Source organism: Rutidosis leptorrhynchoides, chromosome 6 (assembly GCF_046630445.1).
Source record: "Rutidosis leptorrhynchoides isolate AG116_Rl617_1_P2 chromosome 6, CSIRO_AGI_Rlap_v1, whole genome shotgun sequence".
In the NCBI taxonomy this organism is placed as follows: domain Eukaryota; kingdom Viridiplantae; phylum Streptophyta; class Magnoliopsida; order Asterales; family Asteraceae; genus Rutidosis; species Rutidosis leptorrhynchoides.
This window is the reverse complement of record NC_092338.1, coordinates 250295393-250314072: the sequence shown is the minus strand read 5'-3', so window position 1 is coordinate 250314072 and position 18680 is coordinate 250295393.

Here is an 18680-nt window from a genome sequence, read left to right as displayed (position 1 = left end):
TACAAGTTTTAACGTTCGTGAATCACCGGTCAACTTGGGTGGTCAATTGTCTATATGAAACCTATTTCAATTAATCAAGTCTTAACAAGTTTGATTGCTTAACACGTTGGAAATATTTAGTCATGTAAATATCAATCTCAATTAATATATATAAACATGGAAAAGTTCGGGTCACTACAGTACCTACCCGTTAAAAAATTTTCGTCCCGAAATTTTAAGCTGTTGAATGTGTTGACGAATCTTCTGGAAATAGATGCGGATATTTCTTCTTCATCTGATCTTCACGCTCCCAGGTGAACTTGGATCCTCTACGAGCATTTCATCGAACCTTAACAATCGGTATCTTGTTTTTCTCAAGTCTCTTAACCTCACGATCCATTATTTCGACGTGTTCTTCAATGAACTGAAGTATTTCATTGATTTGGATTTCGTCCAATGGAATAGTGAAATCTTCTTTAGCAAAACATTTCTTCAAATTCGAGACGTGGAAAGTGTTATGTACAGTCACGAGTTGTTGAGGTAGCTCCAGTTGGTAAGCTACTGGTCCGACACGATATATAATCTTGAATGGTCCAATGTACCTTGGATTTAGTTTCCCCCGTTTACCAAATCGAACAACGCCTTTCCAAGGTGAAACCTTAAGCATGACCATTTCTCCAATTTCAAACTCTATATCTTTTCTTTTACTGTCCGCGTAGCTCTTTTGTCGACTCTGGGAGGTTTTCAATCGTTATTGAATTTGGATGATTTTCTCGGTAGTTTCTTATATTATCTCCGAACCCGTAATCTGTCTATCCCCTACTTCATTCCAACAAATCAGAGACCTGCACTTTCTACCATAAAGTGCCTCAAATGGCGCCATCTCAATACTAGAATGATAACTGTTGTTGTAGAAAAATTCTGCTAACGGTAGGTGTCGATCCCAACTGTTTCTAAAATCAATAACACATGCTCGTAGCATGTCTTCAAGCGTTTGTATCGTCCTTTCATTTTGCCCATCAGTTTGTGGATGATAGGCAGTACTCATGTCTAGACGAGTCCCCAACGCTTGTTGCAATGTCTGCCAGAACCTTGAAACAAATCTACCATCCCTATCAGAGATAATAGAGACAGGTATTCCATGTCTGGAGACAACCTCCTTCAAATACAATCGCACCAACTTCTCCATTTTATCATCTTCTCTCATTGGTAGGAAGTGTGCTGACTTGGTGAGACGATCAACTATTACCCAAATAGTATCATAACCATTTGCAGTCCTTGGCAATTTAGTAATGAAATCCATGGTAATGTTTTCCCATTTCCATTCCGGGATTTCAGGTTGTTGTAGTAGCCCTGATGGTTTCTGATGTTCAGCTTTGACCTTAGAACACGTCAAACATTCTCTTACATATTTAGCAATATCGGCTTTCATACCCGGCCACCAAAAGTGTTTCTTGAGATCTTTATACATCTTCCCCGCTCCGGGATGTATTGAATATCTGGTTTTATGTGCTTCTTTAAGTACCATTTCTCTCACATCTCCAAACCTTGGTACCCAAATTCTATCAGCCCTATATCGGGTTCCGTCTTCCCGAATATTAATATGTTTCTCTGATCCTTTAGGTATCTCATTCTTCAACTTTCCTTCTTTTACAACCCCCTGTTGCGCCTCCTTTATTTGATTAGTAAGGTTAGTACGAATAATATATTCATAGCTTTTACCCGTATAGGTTCTCTGTCCTTTCTACTCAAAGCATCAGCTACCACATTCGCCTTCCCAGGGTGGTATCGAATCTCAAAATCATAATCATTCAACAGTTCAATCCACCTGCGTTGTCTCATATTCAGTTGCTTCTGAATAAATATATGTTGGATACTTTTGTGGTCGGTATATATAATACTTTTGACCCCATATAAATAATGCCTCCAAGTCATTAATGCAAAATAAACAGCACCCAATTCCAAATCGTGAGTTGTATAATTTTGCTCGTGAATCTTCAATTGTCTAGACGCATAAGCAATCACCTTGATTTGTTGCATTAATACACAACCGAGACCTTGCTTTGATGCGTCACAATAAATCGCAAAATCATCATTCCCTTCAGGCAATGATAATATAGGTGCCGTAGTTAGCTTTTTCTTCAATAACTGAAACGCCTTCTCTTGTTCATCCTTCCATTCAAATTTCTTCTCTTTATTCGTTAATGCAGTCAAGGGTTTTGCTATTTTGGAGAAATCTTGGATGAATCTTCTGTAGTAACCAGCCAATCCTAAAAATTGACATATTTGCTTAGGAGTTTTTGGGGTTTCCCACTTTTCAACGGTTTCGATCTTTGTCGGGTCCACCTGGATACCTTCTTTGTTCACTATGTGATCGAGGAATTGAACTTCTTCTAACCAAAATGCACACTTTGAAAACTTAGCGTACAGTTTTTCTTTCCTCAATACTTCTAGCACTTTTCTCAAATGTTCTTCATGCTCTTGATCATTCTTTGAGTAAATAAGTATGTCATCGATGAAAACAATGACAAACTTGTCAAGATATGGCCCACACACTCGGTTAATAAGGTCCATGAACACAGTTGGTGCGTTAGTCAATCTAAACGGTATAACCATAAACTCGTAATGACCATAACGCGTCCTAAAAGCAGTTTTTGGAATATCATCCTCCTTTACCCGCATTTGACGATATCCAGAACGTAAATCGATTTTCGAATAAACCGACGAGCCTTGTAGTTGATCAAATAAGTCGTCAATTCTCGGCAGTGTATAACGGTTTTTGATGGAAGTTTATTCAACTCTCTGTAGTCAATACACAACCTAAATGTACCATCCTTCTTCTTGACAAACAAAACAGGAGCTCCCCATGGTGATGTGCTTGGTCGAATGAAACCATGTTCTAATAGTTCTTGCAGTTGGCTTTGCAGTTCTTTCATCTCACTGGGTGCGAGTCTGTAAGGAGCACGAGCTATTGGTGCAGCTCTTGGTACAAGATCTATTTGAAATTCAACAGATCGATGTGGAGGTAGTCCCGGTAATTCTTTCAGAAATACATCGGGAAATTCTTTTGCGACGGGAACATCATTGATGCTCTTTTCTTCAGTTTGTACTTTCTCGACGTGTGCTAGAATAGCATAGCAACCTTTTCTTATTAGTTTTTATGCCTTCAAATTACTAATAAGATGTAGCTTGGTGTTGCCCTTTTATCCGTACACCATTAAGGGTTCTCCTTCTTCTCGTATAATTTGAATTGCATTTTTGTAAAATACGATCTCTGCTTTCATCTCCTTCAGCCAGTCCATGCCAACTATTACATCAAAACTCCCTAACTCTACTGGTATCAAATCAATCTTAAATATTCCGCTACCCAGTTTAATTTCTCGATTCCGGCATATATAATCTGCTGAAATTAATTTACCGTTTGCTAATTCGAGTAAAAATTTACTATCCAACGGCGTCAATGGACAACTTAATTTAGCACAAAAATCTCTACTCATATAACTTCTATCCGCACCCGAATCAAATAAAACGTAAGCAGATTTATTGTCAATAAGAAACGTACCCGTAACAAGCTCCGGTTCTTTCTATGCCTCTGTCGCATTAATATTGAAAACTCTTCCGCGGCCTTGTCCATTCGTGTTCTCCTATTTCGGGCAATTTCTAATAATGTGGCCCAATTTTCCACATTTATAACAAACTACATTGGCATAACTTGCTCCGACACTACTTGCTCCACCATTACTCGTTCCGACACCATTTGTTCCTTTCTTTCTGTTAACCCCTGGTCCGTAGACCTCACCCTTTGCCGCGCTATGACCATTTCTTTTACACTTGTTGCAAAATTTGGTGCAGAACCCCGAGTGATACTTTTCACACCTTTGGAATAGCTGCTTCTGATTGTTGTTGTTGCTGCGGTTGTTATTGTTGTTGGGATGATTGTTGTAGTTGTTGTTGTTGTTGTTGTTGTTTTTCCGTTTGTTGTAGTTGTGATTGATGTTGTGATTGTTGGGATAGTTGTTGTTGTTTTGGTGACTCTTATCACCGTTTTCCTCCCACTTTCTTTTGACTAGCTTCACGTTGGCCTCTTCGGCCGCCTGTTCTTTAATTCTTCTCTCAATCTGGTTCACTAGTTTGTGAGCCATTCTACATGCCTTTTGTATGGAGGCAGGCTCGTGTGAACTTATATCTTCTTGGATTCTCTCCGGTAACCCTTTCACAAACGCGTCGATCTTCACTTCCTCATCTTCGAACGCTCTCGGACACAATAGGCACAATTCTGTGAATCGACTTTCGTACGAAGTAATATCGAATCCCTGTGTTCGTAACCCTCTAAGTTCTGACTTGAGCTTATTGACCTCGGTTCTCGGACGGTACTTCTCGTTCATCAAGTGCTTGAATGCTGACCACGGTAGCATGTAAGCAGCATCTTGTCCCACTTGCTCTAGATAGGTATTCTACCATGTTAACGCAATACCTGTGAAGGTATGCGTAGCGTACTTCACTTTGTCTCCTTCAGCACACTTACTTATGGCAAACACCGATTCAACTTTCTCGGTCCACCGTTTCAATCCGATTGGTCCTTCGGTCCCATCAAATTCTGAAGGTTTGCAGGCAGTGAATTTCTTGTAGGAGCATCCTACACGATTTCTTGCGCCGTTAGCTGTATTGCTAGATTCAGAGTTATTGTTGGTATGTAGCGCGGCCTGTACTGCGGCTATGTTTGAAGCAAGAAAGGCACGAAATTCCTCTTCGCTCATATTCAAGGTGTGTCGAGTAGTCGGTGCCATTTCCTTCAAAATAGTCAAATGAAACAATTTAATCATATAGAATATTAAGAGTAGTCAATAGTATCTCGTAGCATAATATGAACTCATTTATAAAAGCTTTTTCTTCATATTAGCGTTTTATAAGTTTAAATTCGGGTACTACCTACCCGTCAATATACAATTCAACTACTACAATTCCATATGAAAAACTGATTATAATAATATATCACATACAAATATTCTTCAAACTTACAACTTCGCTATATTACATATAACATGAAATATAGTACACTATGATACATGACAGCTTTGAAGATAAATCTAGTTAATACGCAAGTTGTTCAGCAAAGGAAATAAAGACACGTAATTCATAAGTCCAGAAACAAGTCATGCATTCTGGTTTTTCTAAGACGACTTCCCATCCTTGGTCTTGTGGAAAATAACCGTTATGACCATTAGCTAGGCAGCATGTTGTAATGTCGTCAAAAGGACGAGGGTTTTGTAATGTCCAACAGCCCCGTAATAATCTAAAAACCTTGTTTCTCACCCCAACTACTGAATCCGTCACTTGTGGGTAAGTTTTATTTAAAAGTTGCAATCCGATGTTCTTTTTCTCACTTTGGTAAGAAGCGAACATCACTAACCCATAAGCATAACATGCTTCTTTATGTTGCATATTAGAAGCTCTTTCTAATTCACGAAATCCTATGTTGGGATATGTTGAGTCAAAATAGGTTCTTAACCCGTAGCGTAAAATTGCATTTGGGTTCCCCGCATTTAATGTTTTAAAGAAAACACGGCGTAACTTACGGTCTCCCCAATGTGATATACCCCACCTATCAAAGGAAAGCCTTTTATAAACTAAGGCATTTCTGGAAAGTCTTTCAAATGTTTGACAAGTTAATTTCGCCATAACTAAATGTGCTGATGAATTATGATCGACTCTAGACAAGATTTCTTCAATCATATCCTCTGGTAGGTCTTCTAAAATATTCGGTTATCTACCCTTAACGTCCATTTTGTTTTTATACTGTAGAATAGACAAGGATTAGATTCGTAATAACAAACAATACAAGCAATTTTTACATAGAACATAAAAGTACAAGCACACTACAATACATTTTTACACAACATGCTCACACCCCTCTAATATGAATCACTGGTTTCTTCTTCTTCGGACTTGGTTCTTTTTCCTAATCTTCTAGGGATATATGATGTTCCTCTAATATGAGTCGTCATTTTTCACATTGGTTTAGAAAAACCTGGTGGTTTAGAGGTTCCCGGGTTATTGTCACGATATTGAAAATACGGGTGTTGACGGTACATATAAAGTTCATCGGGGTCGGAATCAGATTTCTCTATTTTGATGCCTTTTCCCTTATTATTTTCTTTTGCCTCATTAAATTGGGTCGGGGTAATTTCTATAACATCATTGGAATCCTCATCATGATCCGATTCATCAGAAAATTGGTAATTTTCCCAATATTTTGCTTCCTTAGCGGAAACACCATTGACCATTATTAACTTTGGTCCATTGGTTGAGGATTTTCTTTTATTTGACCAGTTTTCTGTGGTTCCTACTATTCCCCCCTCCGGAACCTCTTCTTCTTCCGGTTCCTCTTCTTCTGGTTCCTCTTCTTCCGGTTCATCTTCTTCCGGTTCCGTTTCCTCTTCTTCCGGTTCTTCGGGAACTTGTGAATCTTGCCAATATATATTCGACTCTTCATTATTATTAAGTGAGTAAATGGGATTTGTGCTAGAGGTAGACATCTATCACACAATATCAAACATGTTAAGAGATTAATATATCACATAATATTTACATGTTAATAATATATAGTTTCCAACAAAAATGTTAAGCAATCATTTTTAAAGAAAACACAGTCGAAGTCCAGACTCACTAATGCATCCTAACAAACTCGATAAGACACACAAATGCAAATTTTCTGGTTCTCTAATACCAACGCTCTGATACCAACTGAAATGTCCCGTTCATATTGATTATAAACGTTCCATATTAATTGATTTCGTTGCGAGGTTTTGACCTCTATATGAGACGTTTTTTAAAGACTGCATTCGTTTTTAAAACAACCATAACCTTTATTTTATCAATAAAGGTTTAAAAAACATTACGTAGATTATCAAATAATGATAATCTAAAATATACTGTTTACGCACGACCATTACATAATGGTTTACAATAGAAATATATTACATCGACATATGTTTCTTGAATGCAGTTTTTATACAATATCATACAAACATGGACTCCAAATCTTGTCCTTATTTTAGTATGCAACAGCGGAAGCTCTTAATATTCACCTGAGAATAAACATGCTTTAAACGTCAACAAAAATGTTGGTGAGTTATAGGTTTAACCTATATATATCAAATCGTAACAATAGACCACAAGATTTCATATTTCAATACACATCTCATACATAGAGATAAAAATCATTCATATGGTGAACACCTGGTAACCGACATTAACAAGATGTATATAAAAGAATATCCCCATCATTCCTGGACACCCTTCGGATATGATATAAATTTCGAAGTACTAAAGCATCCGGTACTTTGGATGGGGTTTGTTAGGCCCAATAGATCTATCTTTAGGATTCGCGTCAATTAGGGTGTCTATTCCCTAATTCTCAGATTACCAGACTTAATAAAAAGGAGCATATTCGATTTCGATAATTCAACCATAGAATGTAGTTTCACGTACTTGTATCTATTTTGTAAATCATTTATAAAACTTGCATGTATTCTTATCCCAAAAATATTAGATTTTAAAAGTGGGACTATAACTCACTTTCACAGATATTTCCTTCCTCGGAAATAAGACTTGGCCACGGATCGATTCACGAACCTATACAAATATGTACATATATTTCAAAGTATGATCAAAATATAATTACAACCATTTTTATTATGTTTTAAAGATTTGAGTGTATTAAGTCAGCTGTCCTCGTTTGTAACCTACAACTAGTTGTCCACAGTTAGATGTACATAAATAAATCGATATATATATTATCTTGAATCAATCCACGACCCAGTGTATACACGTCTCAGGCTAGATCATAACTCAAAGTATATATATTTTTGGAATCTACCTCAACCCTGTATAGTTAACTCCAACAGTACTGCATATAGAGTGTTTATGGTTGTTCCAAATAATATATATATATATATGGGTCGATATGATATGTCAAAACATTTGCATACGTGTCTATGGTATCCCAAGATTACATAATATATTAGAATACATGTATAATACAATATAAGTTAGATAGGATATGATTTGTATAGATTTGTTAAACATTTCCCGTAGCTAAAAAGATCAAAAATATCCAATCTTGTTTTACCCATAACTTCTTCATTTTAAATCCGTTTTGAGTGAATCAAATTGCTATGGTTTCATATTGAACTCTAATTTAAGAATCCAAATAGAAAATGTATAGGTTTATAGTAGGAAATTTAAGTTACATGTCAATTACTAAAGAGGTAGTCATTTTTGTCGAAAGAACGACATCTTGATGACCATTTTGAAAAACATACTTTCACTTTGAGTTTAACCAAGATTTTTGGATATAGTTTCATGTTCATATGAAAAATCATTTTCCCAGAAGAACAACTTTTAAATCAAAGTTTATCATAGTTTTTAATTATCCAAACCAAAACAGCCCCCGGTTTCAATACGACGGCGTATATCTGATTTTATGGTGTTCATCGTGTTTCCAGGTTTTAAATCATTAAGTTAGCATATCATATAGATATAGAACATGTGTTTAGTTTATTTTAAAATTCAAGTTAGAAGGATTCACTTTTGTTTGCGAACAAGTTTAGAATTAACTAAACTATGTTCTAGTTATTACAAGTTTAAACCTTCGAATAAGATAGCTTTATATGTATGAATCGAATGATGTTACGAACATCATTACTATCTCAAGTTTTCTGGATAAAACTACTGGAAATGAGAAAAATAGATCTAGCTTCAAAGAATCCTTGGATGGCTTGAAAGTTCTTGAAGCAGAATCATGACACGAAAACAGTTCAAGTAAGATTTTCACTCGAAATAAGATTGTTATAGTTGTAGAAATTGAATCAAAGTTTGAATATGAATATTACCTTGAATTAGAAAGATAATCTACTGTAAATAACAAAGATTCCTTGATCTTAGATGATTACTTGGAATGGATTAGAAAGCTTGGAAGTAGACTTGTAAACTTGGAAGTATTCTTGATTTTTATGAAACTATACTTATAGAATTTATGAAGAACACTTAGAATTTGAAGATGGAACCTGAGAGAGATCAATTAGATGAAGAAAATTGAATAATTAAAGTGTTTGTAGGTGTTTTTGGTTGTTGGTATATGGATTAGATATAAAGGATATGTAATTTTGTTTTCATGTAAATAAGTCATGAATGATTACTCATATTTTTGTAATTTTATGAGATATTTCATGCTAGTTGTCAAATGATGGTTCCCACATGTGTTAGGTGACTCACATGGGCTACTAAGAGCTAATAATTGGAGTGTATATACCAATATTACATACATCTAAAAAGCTGTGTATTGTACGAGTACGAATACGGGTGCATACGAGTAGAATTGTTGATGAAACTGAACGAGGATGTAATTGTAAGCATTTTGGTTAAGTAGAAGTATTTTGATAAGTGTCTTGAAGTCTTTCAAAAGTGTATGAATACATATTAAAACACTACATGTATATACATTTTAACTGAGTCGTTAAGTCATCGTTAGTCGTTACATGTAAATATTGTTTTGAAACCTTTAGATTAACGATCTTGTTAAATGTTGGTAACCCATTGTTTATTATATCAAATGAGATGTTAAATTGTTACATTATCATGGTATTATGATATATAATATATCTTAGTATGATATATATACAGTTAAATGTCGTTACAACAATAATCGTTACATATATGTCTCGTTTCGAAATCATTAAGTTAGTAGTCTTATTTTTACATATGTAGTTAATTTTTAATACACTTAATGATATATTTACTTATCATTTAACATAATTAACCAAGTGTATCAATATCTTAATATGATTCATATGTACCTAGTAAGACGTTGTTATAACGATAATCGTTATATATATTGTTTTTGAGTTTCTTAATTTAATAGTCTCATTTTTATGTATATAACTCATTGTTAAAATACCTAATGAGATACTTACTTATAATAAAATCATGTTAACTATATATATTGTATAAACCCGTCCTAATCCATCCGGACGAAGTCCGTATCGATTATAAATGATTCACAATAGTTGATTACATCGTGAGGTACTTGACCTCTATATGATACATTTTACAAACATTGCATTCGTTTTTGAAAAGACAATATTTCATTACATCGAAAGTTGACGGCATGCATACCATTTCATAATATATCTAACTATAATTGACTTAATATTAATCTTGATGAACTCAACGACTCGAATGCAACGTCTTTTGAAATATGTCATGAATGACTCCAAGTAATATCCCTAAAATGAGTAAATGCACAGCGGAAGATTTTTTTCGTACCTGAGAATAAACATGCTTTAAAGTGTCAACCAAAAGGTTGGTGAGTTCATTAGTTTAACATAAATAATCATTTCCATCATTTTAATAGACCACAAGATTTTAATTTCTCATGAATATACGTCCCATGCATAGAGACAAAAATAATCATTCATATGGTTTGAACACCTGGTAACCGACATTAATAAGATGCATATAAGAATATCCCCTATCATTCTGGGACACCCTTCGGATATGATATAAATTTCAAAGTACTAAAGCATCCGGTACTTTGGATGGGGTTTGTTAGGCCCAATAGATCTATCTTTAGGATTTGCGTCAATTAGGGTGTCCGTTCCCTAATTCTTAGGTTACCAGAATAAAAGGGGCATATTCGGTTTAATAATTCAACCATAGAATGTAGTTTTAAGTACTTGTGTCTATTTCATAAAACAGATATAAAACAGCGCATGTATTCTCAGTCCCAAAAATATATATTGCAAAAGCATTTAAAAAAGGAGCAAATGAAACTCACTATACTGTATTTTGTAGTAAAAATACATAGAACGACATTGAAAAAGTATAGGGTTAGCCTCAAATTCACGAACCTATATCATATATATATATATTAACACATATAATTGTAATCGAATGGATTTATATACAACAAGGTGTTGGTCTGGGCACTTTATCCTTAAATCAACATCATCATTCTTTATTACTACTATCACAATATCATCCTCATTATTTAATAGCATATATCATTATCATTCTTGTACCTAATCACCACTAGCCCGATTTAATTACTATTGGAATTTTTATTATGGACACGTTCGATTAAGCAATAAACAAAAGAGTTTCGTTCATTATTGTATCCTCATGTATTACGTGGAAAGTTAATTGATTAGGATCCCACTAGCACCCACTATTCTTTCTTTATTTGCATCATCCAATCGACATGTTTCTTTCTTCTATACAATTCATCTTTCCATTTATTATTCTTAATATTATACTCGATAGATTTTAGCATCGCCTTCATCATTATTATGTACAGTAATGGAAACAAAAAATTAGGAGACGTACTGCAGCAGTGGTGTCACCATGGTGGCGGTTGTAGTGGCTCTCGTTTTGTTCGACTTCAAAACAGAAAAATAATAAATGCAAGAGAGTGGATGAAAGAGAGATTGAGAGAGGGGAGTGGTGGATTTGTGGGTTACGAAAATTGAAGTAAACACAGGAGTATATCGTTGTAGGGTGTTTGGTGTTGGTGGTTTTGAGTAGCAGCAACAAAAGCAAACGATTAACAGGATGTTCGAGCAGCTACATTGATCGTTTTGTTGAAGGTGGTCATGATAGAAATGGTGTTAATGGTCTCGGACAAGAAAAATAAACAGTTAACAATAACAATCTAAATGGTTTTGTGTTGTGGTGTCATGTCAATGATTTAAGAAGTAGAAGTAAACAGGTGGTTGTGGGTAACCGGTGGTGATTATGTTGGTGGGTGTTTGGTTCATGAACTTAAACCAAAACAGAAATAAGGAAATAGTCTAGAGATCGAGTTAAATGGTTGTTTGATGGTAAATGGAAACGAGAATTGCTGGCATGGTTTTGGTTTATTCGAATAGAGACAGAAAGAAAATAAGCTGTAAGAAGTTTGATGGCCATGGTAATTTTAGGGTGGAACCATGGTGTTTGTGTGATGAGGGTGTGTACAACTATAAATCTTGATGATTAAATACTAGAAGTAGAGATGATATGTTGATAGTGGCTCACGATCATAATTTCAAACGACACAGTGGTGGTCGTGAAATGATTCACGCATAATAAGGAAACGAGGTGATAAATTTTATGATGGTTGAGTGGTACAGAAGTTGAATAGAAGAGAGTTGATAAAGAGTAACAGAGTTGATGAAGTAGTGATAATATGGTCAGAGTTTGGTGGTCTGTGCATGAAGTGCACATGTAAATATTACTCCGTATGGGTTTGATTAAAAGGAGAATAATTAAAATAATTATTCAATCATATGTACAGTTTAATCATAGTACCAATCACGAATAGTAATCTAACTTAATTTGATAATTCCTTCTGCGTAGTAGTTGCATACTTTGTTTCTTTCTACCGACAAAATTTCACGGACTAGGTTTCGTACTCCGTTGGTAATAAGGGACGGATAAAAAGTCTTCTGAAAAATCACATATTTTTAAATTAACTATATTTATTTATTTTAGTCATTATGGTATAAAATTCGATTATGAATTATTAAATAAAAATTACATTAATTATTTACTCCCATCCCTAAGTAAAATATAAAAATTTTTAAAATTAAACAAATATTTCCTAATTATATTTTTAATAAGCCTAAAATTTATAGAACTCATTTTCGGATCATCTTTTATTTTGAAATTATATATGTTTGATTTTAACTTGTTTAATATCAATCGGAACATCAACGAATATTACAATCGTTTGATATTTATTTTTAATATACTTTATTTATATACAGAGATATATATTAAATAATAATTATTATAATATCCTATTTTTATTTTATTAATTTTTAATAACAACTACATATAATACTTCAAATTATATTTCGAATTATTATTTATATATACATACGCACATATCTATTTACAATTATTTGTTCGTGAATCGTCGAGCACGGTCAAAGGGTAATTGATTACATGAATATAAATTCCAAAATTTTGAGACTCAATATTACAGACTTTGCTTATCATGTCGGAATCATATAAAGATTAAGTTTAAATTTGGTCGGAAGTTTCCGGGTCATCACAGTACCTACCCGTTAAAGAAATTTCGTCCCGAAATTTGAGTGAGGTGGTCATTGCTAACAATAAAAATATTTTTATGACGAATATGAGTTGATAAATAGAGTTTTATCATCATTGAGTAATATAGATAAAACGATTCGATTATGCGAAAAGTACGAGTGAAGCTATCACAAAAGAATGAAATGAGAAATAAAGATTTGTTTTAAATTTTGACGTAGTCAGGTTTGAATTTAGAAAATAAGATGCGTCCTAACTTTTGCTGTTGTCTTGATTGAATTCCGGAATTCAAGGGATTTAAAGAAGATCTTCGAAAACTAAAAGATTTGATGCATCGGCGAGTAAGGAAATTAAGATCTCTATAATTAAATACGGTGATCTGCCTCGATTACTTTGTTTGATATTTCTATTATAAATTAAGCTCTTCCATTCCATTATTCTCACCATTCCTATACTTTCTTTCTTAGTTCATACTTTCAAAAGATTATGAAGATGCTTAATCCCGTTCCAATCCTTGATATTTTTCTAATTATCATTTCTGTCATCATTCTTTTCAATCTTCCACCAGAAAAATATGTTTACTTCTACTGTTACCTTAGGGTGATACTATTCTTAATTATACCGTGTCTTTATATTGCTATTCGTATTAATATCCATGATTTGTAACTTCTGCGTTGTTGTTGGGTTTTATATCTTCCCTTATATTTCGATGTCCCTACTTCTGTCCCCTATAATAATTGTCATCCACAGTTAATGCTCTCTCCTATTTGTTGCGATTTATACCCCCATTCTATTTCAGAACTTCATGCTTTTGTTTTCTTTTCGCAAGTAATGGTCCAGAGTTCGTAGGTATGAAGTTTCGAATGAACATGACTAACGTTCTAAGAGAGAAATTGTAATAGCACGATCTTGATTTGTTAATTTACCAGAATACCTCGGAAAATATCGAATCATCAAGAAAATATTTTCTTGATATTTTTATAGATTAAGTAGAATACAAGAGTCGTGTAACATGGCACATGATGATGGTATGGTCTGTGAATCATCATGTTTCATTAGAAACTAAGCATAAATTACTGTAATATAATCACGTTGATCAAGTGTCATTATATTATACTAACTCATGCATCAGCTCCTAACACTACTTCCAAAAACATTCATAATTTAAACTCGAAGGTTTCAGAATTTAGAAACTAAAATAGATTCTTTTATGTTATAACAGAGATAGAGTGGAGAGATAATTAATATCGGACGAGAATATTTATGAAGATATCTTCAGAAATATTGAGGATATTTACAATGAAAGATACGGTAATATCTTGGAATGTTAGAACCAAATTGTGATGAAGAAATTCATTCACGATGATTTAGAGCGGTTAAGGGGTAAGGTATTCGCTAAAGATATAATCAGAAACAGAATTATCAGGATTTCTTTAAATACAGGGTTTGGTCTTTGTATTTGTCCTTGGTCTCCTTCATGTTTGCTCGATTCATTTTTTAGAACTCATAAATCTGATCCGTAAGCTAGAGTGCTTTTTAGAATTTCAGAATAAAAGTTTATAATTCTATGAGATAAATGTTATATGTTCACATATAACTGTGGATGTAGAAACGTTGCGAGATTCGAAATACTGGTTGCTGATTCTCGGTAACTGCTATGTCAATTCTCGTTACAAGATGCGGATGTGTATATGATAGGGTTTTAATGAACAATTATAATGGTTCTTCAGAGAGTCCTAAGTTAATGAGTAATGAAGTTGCTGGTAAGTTTAATGCTAATGTGGTGGAATATAAACGGTTCCCCGGTAACGATGACGTAAGGCAAACTTATATATCAAGGTTATAATAAGACTAATCCAAATGAATGTCGAAGTTGACTTGCTGGAGCTGTGATAAAATTGGCTAATTTGGAAAGGAAATTGCAAAGTTATTTTTAGTAATAACAATGCTAAGGATCTGACACGGATACGTGTGGTTGGATCATCCTCTCAATTGTTTCTTAATTGAGGGGTTTCAAGGATCATGAAGGGTTTGAACGCGGATTGTAATCGTTAAGATACAAATGAAATTTAAGATGAAATCAAGTGGCAAACTTGAAGAATTGTTTAGTTTCATATGTTATAATCAATATTTTAATTCATTTTAATTGTCCACTGTTGGTAGTCCTCAGTTGATTAGTCCACAGTTAGCTAGGAACAGTTAGCTAGGATTTTGTTAGCGTGGATTCTTAACAAAATTTCTCATAGTTAATTTGTTTGTTTCTAACAAATTTTATTCCGTCAAATGTTTTCTTCATTATGCCACTCGTTGGATTCTGATAGGTCAAAATTCAACTATGAAATTTGAATGGAAATGGTTATTCTGTGGTGAACGGATTCATTTATCTGTGGATGTAAGTAGAATAGTGAATGACTGTTGAATCAGATTCAAAGATTATACAGTGTAACTTATTAATGTGAAATCTAACTATTCCTCGGGTATTACCTACCCGTTAAAATATTTTCATCATTAACAGTTTGTACGAAAGAATTTTTCAATTACAATCGTTATGAAATAATATATATATATATATATTTTCTTCAGATGTAATTATGAATTTAATGAGTCAATATGATATTAAACTCATTTGATTTTCGGTTTGAGCTAGAATAAATAATCTCTAAAACTTTTAGAAACCACATATTCTTTACAGAATATTTCTTCAATGAAGTTATAAATTAATACTTCATCGTTCATTGTTGTTGGTATCCCTTGGTATCTATGGTGCTGTAACAACCCAAACCGTAACCGACCAAACACGACGAAATTTCAAACAAAAAAAAAAAAAATTTCTGGTGCAGGCCATCTGCGCGGCGCGCCAGGTGGCCGCGCGGCGCGCCAAACCACCTGGACAGCCCGCTGTCCCCGGAAGTCAATTTAATGAAAATGTTTGACTAGTTCTCGACATTTTTAGCCAAAACGCTTTTAACCATACATTCATATATGTAAAACTAGCACATAACTAAGGTATGAACAAGTTTTACAAGGTGGGGCCCACACGTGCCCAAAACGCCACTAAGTTTAAAATACAATGTTTAGTACAAATTAGAGTTTCGACCACGAAAAGTTTATTTGCCAAACGATACAACGAGCATGGTGTTTGGGGTTAAACTACCCAAATCTCGGTCAAACTCCAAAATCATCACATCCCAAAAGCGTCACTAAACAAGACGGGATCTCTAATCCAACCGGATGCCCTTACCCTTGTCCACACCGTAACCTATAAAAATAGTAAACAACGAGAGGGTAAGCAAAGCTTAGTGAGTAAAACATATATATACATGCATATACAACTTACCCACACGCATCCACGATATCAAATAACACATAACAAATCTCGATAAGCAAGCTAGTATCACCAAACGTATCACTAGCAATAATCATAGAATAAATACTCATAACAATAATCAAATGCTAGTATGAACAACAATAAATCATGGTTAACCAATCTCTTCGCTAGGGAACGACTTCGCGAAACAAGTCATCGATGTTCATAACATTCGTTAGCTTCCAAAAACGGCTATGGCATGCTAACCCCCCCGAGGTGTTCCAAAAACGGCTATGGCATCACCCCTCAAGTGTTCCAAAAACGGCTATGGCATAACTTGCTCAATGTGAGTAGAACACGGCTATTACTCACGCTTTCGTACACCAACACGGCTATGTGTACGGGTAACTCAAATAACAACGTGGGAGTAAAACACGGCTATTACTCGCCACTAAATGCACAAACACGGCTATGTGCCTTAGTACAAAACATGGACTAATACGGCTAAGTCCCACAACCTTGGTCACAAAACGGCTATGTGACACCATCAACACGGTACATAAATCATATGCATACATATATAGATATTCCACTCACCTCAAAATCTCTTGTCGAAAGATAACCGAGCTTGAACACTTCAATGTAACGCACCTATTACATTTATCACAATATCAAAATCATAACTCAAGTTGGTCAACACTCTAAAGCTCACTCCTAGAGCCAATTTGACCTATGGTGCAAATCCGACCCATTTGCACCCTTAACCCTAAAATCGGGTTAACTCATCACAAAACCCTATCATTAACCAAAGTAGGTTCTTTACACATTTTAACATTAGTTTTAGGCTTCAACTACACATATTAATTAGCTTAAGTTCAATTTGACCCATTTGGCACTTTCAAAGTCAACCTACCCATTTTTGGGTCAACCACTAACCCTTTTACACCCATTTACATAAATCATGGTGTTCTAACTCTCTTACTAGCTAATTAGGGTTCTCTAACATCAATTAACACTTCCAAAACCCTAGTTAACTCAATATTGAGTCTATATGACCCAAATTACCCAAGAATACCCAAAATTAACCAAAAGTGGGTTTTATATTCACCTTTGACTCAAACCCTAGCCCTAAATCAAATTAAACAAAGGAATTAAGATTAGAGCATACCACAACTACCAAAACGAAGATAATGACGAGATGAACAACTTTAGGACTTGCGATAAAACCCGAAACGAACTCCTTCACCTTCACAATGAGCTTTCTCTCTCAAGGTTTTACCTCTCTCTCTAAAATTGATTTGGGGAAGATAAGGTTGGTAAAAGTGGAGTTATGGCTCTACCAAATCTGCTCTCCAAGCCTTTAATCCGGCCCCAAGGTGAATTTACCAAAATACCCACAAAATATCTAATTTAAAAGAAAGGGAGAATCTGCCACAGTCATATGGCGCGGCGCGCCACCAATCCGCGCGGCGCGCAATCCTCCCAGTCCAGCTTCTTTTGCCTTTTTAAAATATATACTACCAACCCCGATTCGAGTACCGCACATTACACTTATATACACATATGTACACTTCAATTATTCGGGTCTTACAACTCTCCCCCACATATTCGGATTGCGTCCTCGCAATCCAAGCCGCATGACACGAGGGAAGATAAACCAATACGAACTCTTCGGGCTCCCAAGTGAACTCGGAACCCTTGCTACGCCGCCATTGGACTTTAAAAGTCCTCACTTCTTTATGTCTCAACCTCTTAACTTTCTCATCGAGTATGGCGACTGGTTCTTCAACATATTCCAACTTGTTGTTTAGTTCGATCTCGTCTAAAGGCATCCATGAGGAATCATCCGCAAGACACTTACGGAGGTGGGAAACATGGAATGTATTATGGATCCCCACAAGCTCTTCGGGTAATTCCAATCGATAAGCAACTTCGCCAACACGAGCTAAAACCTTGAATGGCCTAATAAATCGAGGAGCTAACTTTCCCCGTTTTCGAAATCGAATAATACCCTTCCAAGGCGAAACCTTAAGCATCACCATATCGCCTTCCTGAAACTCGATCGTTCGTCTTCGCTTATCGGCATACGACTTTTGCCTATCTTGAGCCTTCTTCAAATGTTCTCGTATAGTATCAATCTTGTTATTCGTTTCAAGGACCAAATCGGTGCTCCCGATTTCCCTTTGACCCACTTCTCCCCAACAGACGGGAGTTCGACATCTTCGCCCATATAGCATCTCATAAGGTGGCATCCCGATACTAGTATGAAAGCTATTATTGTACGAGAATTCCACCAAGGGTA